The sequence below is a fragment of the Myotis yumanensis genome, unplaced genomic scaffold (assembly GCF_028538775.1).
Source record: "Myotis yumanensis isolate MYYU_CA2020_CCGP unplaced genomic scaffold, mMyoYum1.0.hap1 SCAF_1, whole genome shotgun sequence".
In the NCBI taxonomy this organism is placed as follows: domain Eukaryota; kingdom Metazoa; phylum Chordata; class Mammalia; order Chiroptera; family Vespertilionidae; genus Myotis; species Myotis yumanensis.
The window spans coordinates 103,914,006-103,929,801 of record NW_027223752.1 but is presented as its reverse complement, the minus strand read 5'-3'; the positions used below and the strand labels follow the sequence as shown (position 1 = coordinate 103,929,801).

General features: G+C 38.5%; 1 protein-coding gene and 1 long non-coding RNA gene across 11 annotated transcripts in view; both read right to left on the bottom strand.

The window, feature by feature from the left end:
* Positions 1–5,773, bottom strand: part of SVIL (supervillin) — a 103,194-nt gene extending 97,421 nt beyond the window's left edge. For all 6 annotated transcript variants that reach the window (XM_070428737.1, XM_070428748.1, XM_070428766.1 and 3 more), the window contains exon 1: positions 5,743–5,773. The gene's annotated coding sequence lies outside the window, so the exon portion shown is untranslated. The remainder of the gene's footprint in view (positions 1–5,742) is intronic.
* Positions 5,774–5,803: 30 nt separating this feature from the next.
* Positions 5,804–15,796, bottom strand: part of LOC139019733 (uncharacterized) — a 164,705-nt gene continuing 154,712 nt past the window's right edge. For all 5 annotated transcript variants that reach the window (XR_011473145.1, XR_011473141.1, XR_011473144.1 and 2 more), the window contains exons 5-6: positions 11,968–12,025; positions 5,804–5,834 (exon numbers count right to left, since the gene is read on the bottom strand). This is a non-coding gene — a long non-coding RNA (uncharacterized lncRNA). The remainder of the gene's footprint in view (positions 5,835–11,967; positions 12,026–15,796) is intronic.

Genomic DNA, 15,796 nt, shown 5'->3' with positions numbered 1-15,796 from the left:
AAGGGTGCTGTCTGCAACCCAGAAGAAGGTCCTCATCAGAACCTGACCATGCTGGCACCCTGATATGGCCTTCCAGCCTCTGGCACAGTGACAAGTAAAATGTTGCTGTTTGCAGGCCACCCAGTTTATGGTATTTTTGTTACAGCAGTCAAAATGCATATGACAAGGTAAGGATAAAATATTACTATAACACACACATAGAGTGGCATATAACTTCCATTGGGAAAAGTTAAGACATATGATTTTTGTCCTAAATTAAGATTGTGAAAGTCACTTTTACGTCATTAAATTTTTAATTTCTCCTATAAATATGCAACTAAAGAAAAAAAGTAACTTCAGCAGTACAGTGAGAAAGCTAAACAACAAGCTGTTTCCTAATATTATTTATTCTAGAAGGAAAAATCTACTGGTTGTGAGACTATGCAAATGTCCCACCCATAACAAAACTATACTTTTCCTACTGCCATTACCACTCTGTTTCAGTATTTTATAAGGACTAAGATACTGTGAGAAGGGGGCAAGCTAAATGATGGTCAGAATACAGTTCATCACAGAAACTGAAGCCCAAGAAGTCTGGGGCAGTGAGAGGAAAGAAAGGGACAGGGCAGGTAAGCCAAGTTATCCTACTGTCCATTAGGATCTCTGTGCTTTCTGAACAAAACAGGCTGGGCAACCCAGAAGTGAACACTGTCCCCTGTTAGCCATTCACTGCTAGGTATACGAAGTCTCGGGATAGCATTAAGCAGACATACAGTTGCACTGCATCAGGGTCACAGACTCACAGAGGCTGGCTCTGGAGTAGATCACAGATCACTATGGCCTTTTGAATGGGCAATTTCTTTGTTGTAAGCCTTGAACTGCAGGATGGTGAGTAGCCATGGCTCTCCTACTAAATGCCAAATCATCTCCAGTTGTTGTGATTCAAAAATGTTCCCATGAGTTTGCCAAGCCCCCCTTGAAATCTGTCCTGGACTGAGAATCATTGAACTCAGCGCAGAGATTTCCAAAAGGCATCTGTTCCTGAGATTATGCCATAGGGCAGTGATGGTGAACCTTTTGAGCTCAGCGTGTCAGCATTTTGAAAAACCCTAACTTAACTCTGGTGCCGTGTCACATATAGAAATTTTTTGATATTTGCAACCATAGTAAAACAAAGACTTATATTTTTGATATTTATTTTATATATTTAAATGCCATTTAACAAAGAAAAATCAACCAAAAAAATGAGTTTGCGTGTGTCACCTCTGACACGCGTGTCGTAGGTTGGCCATCACTGCCATAGGGTATACTAATGACAGACACCACTAGCCCATCGCTGCACTCTTTTCCTTCAAGCCTAGATTCAAACTCAAAAGGATTTCTAGCCTAAAATCTTATATAGTCCTCTCTGATCATATACTGAGAAATGCAATGAGGTCATAAATCAAACTATACTTTAAATGTATCAGTGAGTTTATTGATTTTAGTGAAAATCTACAGTAAGTATATTAGAAAAATAAAAAAATCCACCAGCAAATAAATCAGCTCTCAATCTGTTCTTTCTTACAAATATATTTTTAATTATCAAGATTTGCCTCATTCTTATAGACATGAGATTAGAGAAGAAAGGAATAATGTGGACGACAAAAAGAAGTAATAGATACCTTGAGTTTGGCTTCCTTTCCCCAAGTCTATAATTTAAAAGTAAAATCAGTAAAACAATATGTAATATAATTATTCTAATATATCTATCCCACCCATGGGAAAAGACCTCAGTTTCATAAAAGAGAATGAGGCTTTATTTGAATCGGTGATGTGTTCTTTATCATCCCTTTCCAGGAAGAAAACAAACACCTCATATGGGGACTTGTAGTCCTCCTCAGGTCCACTAAAATCTGGTCAGGCTTATCACAAACACTGGAAAAAAAGCTAATACTAGGAAATTATAATAGTTTCCCTTGCTGTAGAAATCTAATGTTGTCAGTCCACTGTTTCATTTATAGATACTACCTACGGTTCTACCACAGCTATCTTCTACCTAATAGTCTTGATTATAGTTTATTATTGTTCATGGTCTATCAAAAGAAGTTTCTTTCCTTTAAAATTTTCAGCCCTGGCCAGATGACTTGGTTGGAGCATCAACCCATACACCAAAAGGTGATGGGTTTGATTCCTGGTCAGAATACATACCTAAGTTGCAGGTTCGATCCTTGGTCAGGACACGTACAGGAGGCAACTAATCAATTGATGTTTCTCTCTCCCCAACCTCTCTCGCCCTTCCTCTCTCTCTAAAAATCAATTAAAACATATTCTTGGGTGAGGATTAACATTTTTATATAATTTCATATTTACAGTAAAGTTAAGAGACATCCTTCATAATATGCTAACATTTCACTATATTTGGTTTACTTTTATCCTTTTTTCTCTCTTCATATGTATATTTGTAGTATATAAAACACATGCACACATATTTACATATCCATTTTTATAAAAAATTTAAGAGTAAGTTACAGCATGATGACCCTGTATCTCTAAATTCTTCATATTTTCTAAAAATAAGGAACAAGAATGTTTTAAAAATTCAATTACTCAACCAGAATTCAATTGATTTATACTGTGTCATAATGTATACAATTCATAAATGGTTCAGGAAATGGTAATAGTGATTAATAGTAATCCACATATAAACAAGCACAGCTGATCTACCTTCTGTTGTAATAAATTTTCTACTTTGCTTTCAAAGACATTAAGACTTTGACATGTTAAATTATCCCTTTATCATACCCACTTTTTAGTTTGCTGCCCTTGCTTGCACAATATGTATTTATGAGTCTATATTTTTAGTAATTTCTGATGGGAATTTTTCAGTTATTTTCCAAGTAAGACAATTTGAGGGGATTTGATATCAGGGCTATAATAGTACATAAAATTATTTAACTGCCTAGTTTGCTTTGTAATAATATTTAATACCAATATTCAGGTCTGCCAGGTGCTTTTCTTGGGAAACTTAAGTTCTTCATTATCTCTAAGAAATAGGCTTTCTGGTAAAGTTATTGTGGAGTTCAGTCCTCCAAACCTGAGTACACAGATCTTCTAAAGAAACATAAGTGGCAGGGGGACTGCCAAGAACTCATCTCCCTTACACTGAAGAGGACAGGCCAGGTCCAGAATATTCCTCTGCTCCAGGAGGAAGCACTTTAACTTTACACTTGGATGAAAGCCACTAATGTAAAGACAAGCAGCTTATAAAATAAGTAATTACAAAATTAGAGTGTTAAGGGGAAAAGGTGATGGCTAAGAAGTGTGGGGTTTCTCTTTTGGTGAAGAAAATGTTCTAAAACTGGCTGTGGGATGGATGTACAGCCCTGTGAATGCCACTGAAACAGCTTCCTTCAAATGGATGGGCTGAATTGTATATAAAATATATCTCAGAGGAGCTATTAAAAAGGTAGAGTAATATATTTGGAGCATTTCATAATTACTAAATGGAAAATCTATTTTAATATTATAGTCTTCATATAGGTAAAGATTTTTAATCCCTTGATTACCTGTTGGTGACACAGTCAAAGGAAGTCCCTGAAAGGAAACTCAATGATCAATTTAATGCTTAGTTTCACAGAAGCAAAAACTCTCACTAAATGAAGAGAAAGAAACTTCTAAACAAATATAAAACTCTGCCATTAAAAGCCCTATTTTTAACATTGTATTGCCAAGAGCTATTAGAATCATTATCATATCTGTCATGATGATGAAATGAAAAATTTTCCTGTAATGCATGGGCTAGCCCACATCATAAAGGTTGTGAAAAACAACTGTGGGAATTCAGGCAAAATTCAGGGAGGCAGGGCTCTGGTACCTTTTAAGCATCTTTTAGAGAGCTTATCAATTTAGAAATATAAATCTCTGATGTGTGAAAATTATGTTTTTATTGTGATAAAATTTCTAATAAAACTGGTTACTAAGCTTATGTGTTTTAAAACTTTATTATACATAAAGAACTTAGCATTTCATATTGCTTTTAATTTTTCAAATCCTAATGTCTATAGTATTAAAAAAAAAAAGAACTGGGGTAGAGAGGAGCCGTCATACAGGTAGAAAAGACTTTTGCTCTATAGAACTTTGCCTAATCAGTCAAATCTTCTAAACTATTTTTAAAATCAATCTGTTCATTCTTCTACTTTGTTCTGATTATCTTCATATATTTTAAATTTGGCTCAGATTAAATAGAGTTTCTCTGTCTTTCACAAAGTCTTAGAAATTGCAAGGACCCTTCCATTGCATACCTGGTCCACACACCCATCCAGATAGTAATCCTCCACAGCCTCTCTCCTACCTGAGTACATGGTCACATGACCTGCCTTGTAGATTTAATGAGGAGAGTTGATGAGATCACAATGCAGGCCATTTCACTCTTGGTTCTATGAATTACCAGAATTTTCCTCCTTATATGAAATCTCATCTACCTCCTTATAATTCTACACATTCTTATTGTTGGCCTCTGGAGCAACTAAGAATTAAGCCTATATTTCAGTTGCCAGTTTTGTAAGTACTTGACAAAATGACCCATTTAAGCATTCTCCACCAGGTCTGGGTCCTTCAAATATCCACCTTTACCAGACTATGTCTAGGCATATCACCCATTCAATTCTTTAGAATATACCTCAATTTGTCAGTGAACCTTTTATTTTATTATTATTTTTTAAAATACATCTTATTGATTTTTTTACAGAGAGGAAGGGAGAAGGATAGAGAGTTAGAAACATCAATGAGAGAGAAACATCGATCAGCTGCCTCCTGCACACCCCCTACTGGGGATGTGCCCGCAACCAAGGTACATGGCCTTGACCGGAATCGAATCTGGAACCCTTCAGTCTTCAGGCCGACGCTCTATCCACTGAGCCAAACCAGTTAAGGCATGTCAGTGAACCTTTTAAACTTTTAGTTTCTATTAAAATATTTTTTTTCTGGGATAATTTCTTTTGGGCTTGATTTTGTGCGTGGTTGTTTTTTTCCTAAGTAGAAAAATAATCTGATCTTGTGCCAAACCTGTTTCTTCTGAAGTAAGGGTTACACAGCTCATTCAGGAAAAAGACAGTCTGTAAGCTGGTACTACCCCATGCTAGTGTTACAGTGGGTAGAGACAAAGATGAGGTAATGTTCATATCACTTCACAGGCAAAACTAGGGGTCCCCAACTAATAGCAGCTGAAAATATTTTACTGCATGTGCACCTTTACCAATGACAATATGAATTCGACAAATGAAGTGCCGACTTGGGGAAGAAGAGAGGTAATGAAGAGACAGTCTGAACTCAGGTGCAGTGTTGTAGCCCAGTGGGGAACTACAAGATACTGAGTGTAAATGCCGTAACATTGGAAAACGTCAAGAGGCTGGAGGAAGTGGGTGAGTGAACAGAAAAGAAATGGGCATATGAGCAGAACTTACCGCCTTAGGAGATGGTGAAAGCTAGGAGAGAGGAACAAGGTAAGGTTGATTCTAGGGAACCTTCTCACCCCACCCCCGACCCCCAGCCTCCAGTGAAAACTTGAGGATGCCTGAAATGCAAGGGAAAGAATACGTAGTAAGGTGAGGATTAAAAATGCGAGAGGAAAGGTTAATTGAGGTTAATTCTTAGATGAGGCAGAAAGGGACACAAAGGAGAATATATGCTGGAGGTTTAAGAGTTCTCAAAAAAAAAATAAACCCAGATAACACAATAGTTATATGCTCAGGATTCTGGTTAACTATTTAGAAAAAGTCTTACCTTTAGGAAGTGCAGTTAAAAGTTTAGCATTGATTCTTCTTTCACAGTTAGTAAATTGTTCTTTATTTTCAAGCAAGAACTCTTTCTGAAAGCTAAAAATATCTCCGTTAATAAAATGTTGCAATTTAATTTAAATCAAGATATATGACATAAAGTAAAAAAAAGAACATAAAAATTATGCTACTGTTATATATACTTAAATGTGTACATAGATTATAAGTAAAAAGTTTTATTTTGGGGAATTTGTAACTTTTTTCATTTACTTACAGTTATGTTAATATTATTTTTTTGTACAACTACATAATTTCATTCGCATAGGCAGGCAGCATGGCATAGGGTGGTAAAAACATCGTTCAGCCTGACCACTTCATCTAGAGCCACCACTAGCTGTTTCAGCTTGGATCACTCGCTTGACCTTTCTGTGCTACACTTTGTTCCTCAGAAAATCAGCAATCTGTCTAGGACTCCGTGGTTGGCAAACTGCGGCTCGCAAGCCACATGCGGCTCTTTGGCCCCTTGAGTGTGGCTCTTCCACAAAATACCATATGCCAGCGCGCGTACAGTGTGATTGAAACTTCGTGGCCCATGCGCAGAAGTCGGTTTTCAGCCTGGGCGAGTCTATTTTGAAGAAGTACTATTGATATTTGGCTCTGTTGACTAATGAGTTTGCCGACCACTGTCTAGGTGATTCACATGCTTTCCTGTTTTGAAATTATATTAAAGTAACAAATGTCTTCTAACAGCCAAGTGATCAAAGCATGGTGAATAGGTCTAAAAGCCTCATGAAAATGTGACTGGGAAGAAAAAAGAGGAAATGAAAGGGAAGAAGAATAAAGGGATGGAGCACTTACTATGTCCTTTCCTTCTGTGCTAAGAGATCCCACGTATTACCTTAGTTACCATCACAAGATGCTATGAGGTGGGAACTAAATGCTGGTCTGATAAATGTTTAATAACTAGCTCCTTCCTCTTGGGTGCCTGTCTCCCTCCTCCCCAAAAGCACCTGCTTTGTTCATTAGCTGGCAGTGTAAATACGCCCACTACGGCCAATTTTCAGGCTCTCCATAGAACTTGCAGAGCTAAAAATTGGAAGACACACAGTGGCTCTGATAGGGACTGGAGCTGGCTCCAGCATGCCACCAGAACAATTATCATCCTTGGTTTACCGACTAGGACACTGGTAAATGACTTGCCCAAGAACACATATTTGGCAAGAAGAGTACATAAGATATACTAGTAACTCTAGCTCCTGCTCTAACACTATGCACAGTGCAGCCCCAAGACAGCTATATGGACAACTCCACGGTCTTCCTTTGGAACATGCCTAGAGTTGGGCAAGATAGAGTTACTGCCGCGCAGGAAGAAAGCAAATGAAGGAAAACAAAAAAACTAGTATTCCCCAATGATGTAATCACCTCCAGAGAGGTGAACAATTGGTCTGAAAACACATTCAATGCAAAGCTGATCTTCCCCATGTACTGTCCTACAGGGTACACAACTCAAGAACAGACTGAGAGGGTGCTGTGCATACTGGGTAAGTGGGACACAGGGATAATTTGTATGATATGGAAATTAAATGTCAAGGAACCTGCACACAATCCACAGCATGGCACATCAACCCATCTTCCTAGAACCAAGTTCATCTGAAGCCTCGGTTATTGCCTAAGAATGTAGTATGGCTTATGTTTATAAATAGGAGTGTCATGTATTTATATTATTTAAGAAAAAGGCTTGAAACTAACCAGTGTTTATAAATCACAGTCCAAAAGGCTTAAAAAGATCCCAGGAAACCTGCTTAGATCAGAAACTTAGGAGTAGCACTGACTTCTAAATAGTGAATTGTAATGCAGTAACGACTCCTTTCAGTGTTTTATTCATATATATGACTTAGTATAAACCTAAGAAATTAAATAATTGCAGAAATGTGCCCCACTTAAGGAAGGACATGCTATTTTAATCGATTAACTTATTGTTTAAAAATCTTCATAAAGTTCTGTACTTTGGGAAACTAAAATCTCAGGGAAAAAATCTATATTAAAACAAAATGATGCAATGCGTGGAATATTCAGCTTCTTAAGCCATTGGCCTTGGGGTACAAATATTATCTCATATTTTCAAAAATAAACTTCTATATATTTCTATTCCCCCCCCCCTTTTTTCTGCTTATCAAAAAGCTCAATAAAGCCACTAATGAAGACTAAGAAATCACCCCCAAGTTAAACATTTTGCTGAACTTTTACAGAGTTTACAAGTCATCACCTGTCAGCCCCTGGCTCCATATGCACTTGAAACAAGCTACAAATAGTGTCAGCACCAATCAAAAGTACAGCCTTTCACAGCTGGTCAAAAACCAATGGAAAACCAAAGCACTATCAGGAACATCTCTCATGCCTCTTTAACATGGTTTACTGTAAACGCCGCCTGTACCTGAATTTCCTCTTCTCCAGCCTCTCCTTCCACCCTGGCTGAGTCCTCTCCTGGTCTGGGCCTCAGTGTAAGGTTCTTTCCTCAAGGAAGAACCCCTGACCCAGGCAGTGCCTGTCCCACCCAGCACCGAATCTACATTATGCACCTGTTATTCTCTCAAATTGTATCCTATTTTCCTATTTGTAGACTATATTACAAGTGTCTTATTTTTATTAAAGTCAATAAATATATGCTGAATAAATGAAATAATGAATGACTACAATAAAATACTTTCAATGTATGCTAAACTCACTCTGAAGTATTTTATGTATACACAATATACAATGTTGATGTGGTAGGGACACAGAGTTTTAAATATTGAGAATTAGAAGGGCGTATATTTAATAGTATCAGTGATAGACTTCCTTCCTTCCTTTCTTTATTTCCTTCTTTCATCGTTAGAATATGTGATTGGGAAAACATCTCTCCTTATCACCTTTGTTTACCTTGCATATATGAATGAAAACATCAGTATTCTTTGAATAGGTTTATAAACTTATTCGATTTTTAAGTCTCCATCTTGAGGGTAATTTTTATTACTGGAATCCTTGTGCTTGTCTTTACATGTTGTTCTTGCTTATGTTACCTCTCTCTTATTCCCACTAAATGATCGACAACTTCTGAGGAAGCAGGTGAGCAGACCGGAAGAATAAGGAGAAATGGTCAGAAAGTATGGCTCAGACTCACATCACAAAAGCTGTGACCAAGAAAGACCCCTCAAGTCAATAGGAAACCACGTTTTGAAAAAAGTCATGTCTCTTCCCTGGACTTTCTATACCGAAGGGCATAGTCAGCAGTGAAAATGCAGGCAAGATACACTAATGATGGTCCTCACTAGGTTCTGGATCATGTGTGAATGAGTCATTTTTCTGATCATGTAATGGCTGATGAAACAGGATTGTCCAAAAGAACCTTAACCTCCTCCTCCTCTCACTTTTCTGAGCAGCGGTGACTGTTAGGGTCCCTTCTGGACTCACATGATTGCTAACTCAAGCACTGAGCCCCTGATGCTGCTCAGGGCCATGGTCCTCCTCATCACTCATCCCCTCCGGGAGAAGGGGTCCCTCCCTGGACAACTTCTGCAGGCCTTGGTGGGTTGCCATAGCTCAACCAAATGGTCCCATATTTCAGTATGAAACCATTTCTCCACATATAACTAAAATAATTAAATTAAGAGGCACCATTTGCATTTTTAATCTATCTTCATCTCCTCTGAATCACTGCTCACTCTTTATGACTACTTTTTTTAGTCTGCCCCCTTCTCTCTGTTTCCATAATCTAAGAAGAGACTGCCCCCAGCTTCCATGGTCATTTGTTTAATGTGTCCCATTAACCTATTTAAATGTCCAGCAGTAGCAACAAGGGGAAATTTTATTAAAGTGAGAGCAGGATACTCTGCTGTTATTACCTTCTATCTTTTACAAAATGTGGGACCTACTTTTACACTGACTATTCAGTACCCATGCTGTTAAAGACTTCCCCCACAATCTGTTCATTCTCCTACTGAAGTTTAAATTATAAGATATGGGAATCCAAAACCCATTGCCTAATATTTTCACCTCTGGTGTCTGGTTGACTTGACTTCTCTGAAGAAGGCAGGTTCGTGCATCTCCAGCCCATTTTACACTTAGTACCATGGCAAGGAGGCCATGATTTTCACAGGTACACATGAAATAATACCCACCATGTCAGAACAGCTATGTCCCTCTGAGCTTCTCTCCACAGAAGTGTCTGACCTTCATATTTTCTGCTTTTCCTATCCTTGAATAAGCGCTATCTTCCTGTCTCCCCTCCTATTTATTCCTTTTTCTTAGTCACTATTAAAGCTAAACCAACCTGCTAGGGTCATCTTGGAAATGAAGCTGCTATAGTCTGAATGTTTGAGTTCGCTCAAATTCATATGTTGAAATCCTAATGCTCCCAAAAATGGTGATGTTAGGAGGTGGGGGTCTTTGGAAGATGATTGGGTCATGAGGATGGAGCCCTCATGAAGATCAGTGCTGTTATGAGACCCAGCGACCTCCTTTTACTATTCTGCCAAGTGAGGACATTAGAAATTGGCAATCTGCACCCAGAAGACAGTCCTCACCCCACCATTCTGGCACCCTGATCTCAGATTTCCAGCCTCCAGAACTGTAGGGAGTAAATTTCTATTATTTATAAGCTACCCAGTGTATGCTGTTTTATTACAGAAGCCTGAATGAACTAAAACATCAGCCTTAGATCCTGTTAAAAATATGGCAAAGATGAGAAATTTGGGAAATTGTGTCAAGCATTAGAAAAGCAAGATTTCACGACTCAAATAAAACAACCTTCCCGATGACCCTGACTCATTACTGCTCTAGTTTACCTGGTACTAAAATGTGGATGAAATTCATCAAGCCTTTTCCCCTCTTGTGCGTGCATACGTTCAACTCTGCCATTTTCAAATGCAGAGCCAGGCTTAGCCTGATGAGGACAGAAGTCAGACAACTGTTTATTCCAATGCTATTGAAATGCAAACCTTTTAAGTAAAGAAATAATACCAAACATAAATATTAGGGATAAGAACATCTGAGTGGAGTTAGGTGTAGATGGATTTGGGTCCTTCTAGCATAAGGAAGTGTAGGCTGAGATCCGTACCTTTGTGTAAGGGATAAATAACATTGTGCCTCTACATGAAAATCTCAAAATCTATTAGGCACAGTAATCTAAGAAGACCTGAGATATAGCTATCTTGTTTGGCACAAACTTTAACTTTTGTATTATCTTACTAGATGCCAAGTGCACGAAATTCATGCACAGGTAGGGTCCTTAGGCCTGGCTGGCAATCAGGGCCAATCTGTGGGGTGACATGCAGGGTGATTAGGGGCTCCCCGCTCGCACCTGCCTTGGCCTGGTATTGCCCGCTCGCTGGCCCCGCCTCCCACCGCTGCTGCTGATCGCTGTCTGTGGACCAGTGGGGCGATCAGGGCCCCCGCTCACACCTGCCTTCGCCTAGCATCACCCATTCACCTGCTCCACCATCCCGCCACGGTCCTGCCCTTGTGGGGGCCCATCAGGGCCGGCAGTGACTCCATTGCCAGCACCACGTCACCGACACACACCATGTTTCACACTGCCCCCTGGTCGTCAGTGCACGTCTAACTCCCGGTTGGTCAAACTCCCACCCGTGGGGACAATTTGCATATTAGCCTTTTACTATATAGGATATCTGTGATGATGCATCACAGAGTTGTAGCACACTGGGTAAATCAAATTAGCACCCATAATACCCTGCAGCCAAGGAAACTGAAGTGCAAAAAGGTTAAAAGAGCAACACCATGTCATGTGGACAAATGGATGGATAGGCAGGGGGTGAGAGGGAGGAGGAGGGAAAGAAAAGAAAAGGGAGAAAAGGAGGAGAAACAAAGCTAAGCCCTTTTTTAAAGAAGCAAAAGCAAAAGCTTACTTGATGGACAGATTGCAAAAGGACAACCCGTGCTTAGAGGTAGATATGAGAAAAAAAAAGATAACAGCTCTTTACAAGTTTGCAATTACAGAAACATCAACATCCTGTTCTGTAAATAGTTCCTACAAACAGTATTAAATACATAAAAATAATCTTTGCTGGCTCAATGTACTATTAAGTTAGCTTGCTTCATATATTTTAACAAACCAAACTCTGGAGAGAAAACATATTGACAAACATTTAAAAGGGTAAATTAGGAACTTAGGAGATAATTTTAAAAGCTATTACAAATCTTCAAAACAAGATTTCTTGGGCAAAGACCACTTTACCTTGGAACTTTCCTTTGATGTGGGAATCCAATAAAGCTTAAGTTTTCCTTGTTGAAATCTAAGGGTAAAGAAATAATGTAACATTGAGTTAGCTATACAGTAAGTTAAAAAAAAGTAATGAGAAAGTTCTTCAAACTCCTCTTGAACATATAATTTAAGAAAAATGAAACCATCAACAAGACAAGAATAATGACTTAAAAAAATGACACCTTCTAAGAATCACATTCAACAATATACATTTTACATAGCAAGGTTTCTAGTTTTCCTAGTGAAAGAAAGTCAATATAATCTGTGGGTGAAAAAAATCTGACATAGTTCAATGGTATCATTTAAATTCATATAGCTACAAGACTAACTCAGAGCAATTAAATATTGAATAATATAGTTAAAAATTTTGACCAAAGTAACCAGAAATGTTGAAAATCATTACCGTCTGATATATTTGAGATGCTCTTAAAGATTGCATGAGATGAGGGCAAAGAGCAGGGGGATGCTTTAGTCATGTTCTATTGCCTTCTTTAAAACTTAAAAAATAACAACACATCAAATAGACCACTTATTTATTTTTGAAGACAAAATGGATGTGATGTAAAGCCAGCTGGGAACAATCCCTTGCAGCAAAAACAAACATCGAGTGAACCAGTTAATCAAAACCAGTTGCAGACAAATTTATAACCAGTCTAATGGCAAGTAATCTGTTTTACAGCTTTTGGCATAGCAACCATTTGTCCACCAAGAAAACCACAAGTGACCACTTACAGAAACCTTCCCCTATGGAAGTGCCTTTTACTGGTTAATATTTGGGGTCAAAAGCCTGAGGAAAAGGAGGTACAGAATACACCACATGCTGACATATCATTATCCATCACAATACATCCAGTATCCTGGAATCTGGAAAGTCTGACCAACTAGAGAAACATAATAAAATGAAAAGAACACTGCCAACTGAACATGTAGGGTTTTCTCAGAGTTTTACAAATACCTAGTTACATATTTTTTAAAAAGAGAACTCAGTTCAAAAGCTATCAAATATTATAGAAGAAAATTCCTGAATCTGAGACTTGAACTCTTTCAATCACTTCCTAGTAGTGCATTTGTGCTAGAAAATACTTTCACATACAATAGCTGGATTTCCAATGTGACATTCAAAATAACCTCAGCATTTCATTGTTGCTCAATCAGTGAACTGAGTCAGTGACACCACTTCCGTGGTTAAATTAAGAGCATATATTTTCCTCTGTGCTAGGAAGGAAGCCACTAAAAGACAACATTTTGTTCCAAAATATTTCACATGAAGCTTTAATAAAAAAGACATTCACCACTGCCTACTGGAAATAATTTAATATATAGCATTTGGTTTAGAAAAATATTTTAGCTAAAGTTCAGAACTTGAGCCAAAGTTTGGGCATTCCATTTGAATTGGCATTTTTTTTTCCTACATAAGGCTTTAGTGGTTTAGTAATATCTTTAAGTTATAACAGAAAAAAATACTACATTTTTCAGCAATCCCAAAATAAGCTAATTTAAACTCAATTAGATATTTAAAGTGTCCTTTGAGAAAATTGTATAACTAACTGGATGCAGGAGAATACAAGGTAAAATGGATACAAGGCATTCATTATGTTATAAAATATACACAGAAGTGCATTTTCAGTTTCTCTTGCCTTACCTTGTTTCTCAGAGAACTTGAAAGCTCCCAAATAGCTGGAAAACCCTGGGCTTCTGATCATAGTTACATACAGAAAGTGCAGTAACAGAGACTGCACTACAGCTAATTCACAACCAGTCACAGCCTCCAGCCGCTCTAAGCCGCACTGGGATGAGACTTTACAGCGCAGGGCTAGAGCAATCAGACACTCGTGTCCTTGAGAGTATGATAAAGGCAAAGCAAGAGGCTGCAGGCTGGAATAGCTCAAACCCCGTAATCAGATTGCAAGCAGAAATTAGGCCTGCGGATGCTGGAGCAGACTGGCTCCAGTGATGGGCACTGGTGGTGTTACTACTTAAGTCTCTGGCCAAAGCACAGCACGTGCAGCAGCTAAGTAGGCAATGCTGCACCCTAAGTAGGCAATGACTCCTCCTTCTCCTAAATATAAACAAATAAGAAAAACAAAACAATACAGAGCCTCTCGATGTTCTGAAGGAAGGGAGGCTGCTAATTATTCTCAGGCTACTCTGAGTCTAGAGTCTGCTTTGACAGGTTAATGAAAATTTTTGCCTAACAGGGAACCAAAACCCCACAGTTAAGATTTATGAACAACATATGAGTGAAATTGTGGGAAAGGAAAAGCAGATATTACTAGAGGTTCAAAAATTTTACTTTGAGACAGAAGCTCTTAAATTAAGCATTATTTGACTGCCCCCTTTTTATTTTATTATCACCTCTTAAAAAGACTTAATTTTCTTAGAGCAGGTTTAGGTTTACTACAAAATTGAGGGATGGTACAGAGATCCATTTTGAGTTAATTTTTGTGAAAGGTGGAAGGCCTGGTCTAGATTCATTTCTTGCATATGAATGTCCAGTTGTTCCAGCAACATTTGTTGAAGAGACTATCTTTGCTTCATTGTATTACTTGTGGGTTTCTGCTCTGGGAAGGCACAAGTGCCTGTATGGGCTTAAATGTCTCTTCAACCTGGGGGGCAATAGTTTGCCCTGTGTCCTCCCTTCCCTATGGACTCAGGAAGAGTTGTTGATTTTTCAGTCTGTTCAACTTTTTACTTGTTGTTAGGATGGAGCAGTGACTTCCAAGCTCCTTCCACACAGAAAGAACCAGTAACCTTGGAGCCCCCCTGTTTGTTTTTAATTGCAACCTGTAGCTGGTGGGCCCAAGCAGTGATAATGCAATTCCAAGGAAAATATGCAATAATTAGATACTGACTCTTTTACCGCTAAAAGGGACATTAAAGAGAAAGTAGGAAAATCATCTCATTAACAAGATGAAGAAACATAGGACTAGAGAAGTAACTTGCTCATGGATAGTGACTTGCTCATGATGCAGCCACAGGATCTTGGGGAGGTATCAAGAACATGATTTGCCCTCAGGCACCCCCACCAGGAGGCAGGGACCCTGAGTATGTCTGTCCTTGTATCTTTAGTACTGAATACTAGTTGGTACACAGCAGGCCTGTAGTGAATGTTTGCTGAATGACTATATAAACTAGTGGAATCATCTTCTCTAAAAGCTAGGATCATACTACAAAGTGATTTGCATTGATTTTATATCCTGCCGTCAAACCATACTGACTTGAACTGATTTCTAAACTACAAACAAACAACCCAAATTAATTATGGCACATCGACAGAAGGTTCATCAGTGCTGGCCATGTGCATTTTCTCTATACTGCTGATTACACCAACTCTTACAAAGTGGGAAGAAATATAGCGAATAGGGCAGTTACAAAAAAAACTCAGTAAGGAAGAACTTAAGTCCTGTGGATAACTAGTGGAAACTTTATTGAGAGGTCATGGCTAACTAGGAACAAACAGAAAAAGGGAGGAGTTGGAAGCAGAAGAAGGAAGGGAGGAAATAGTGGCAGCAAATGACTCTGGAAATGGATAATTTAGGTGGGATTAAATAATAGTATAAATAATTATATAAATAAAAAATATTTATTGCTTTAAGAGAGAGAGAGATGAAGGGGAAATGAGAGAGAGAGAGAGAGAGAGAGAGAGAGAGAGGTAACTGTTGTTCCACTTATCTATGCATTCATTGGTTGCTGACCCAGAGATCAAACCTGCAACCTTGGTGTATCAGGACGATGCTCTAACCCAGTGGTCGGCAAACTGCGGCTCGCGAGCCACATGCGGCTCTTTGGCCCCTTGAGTGTG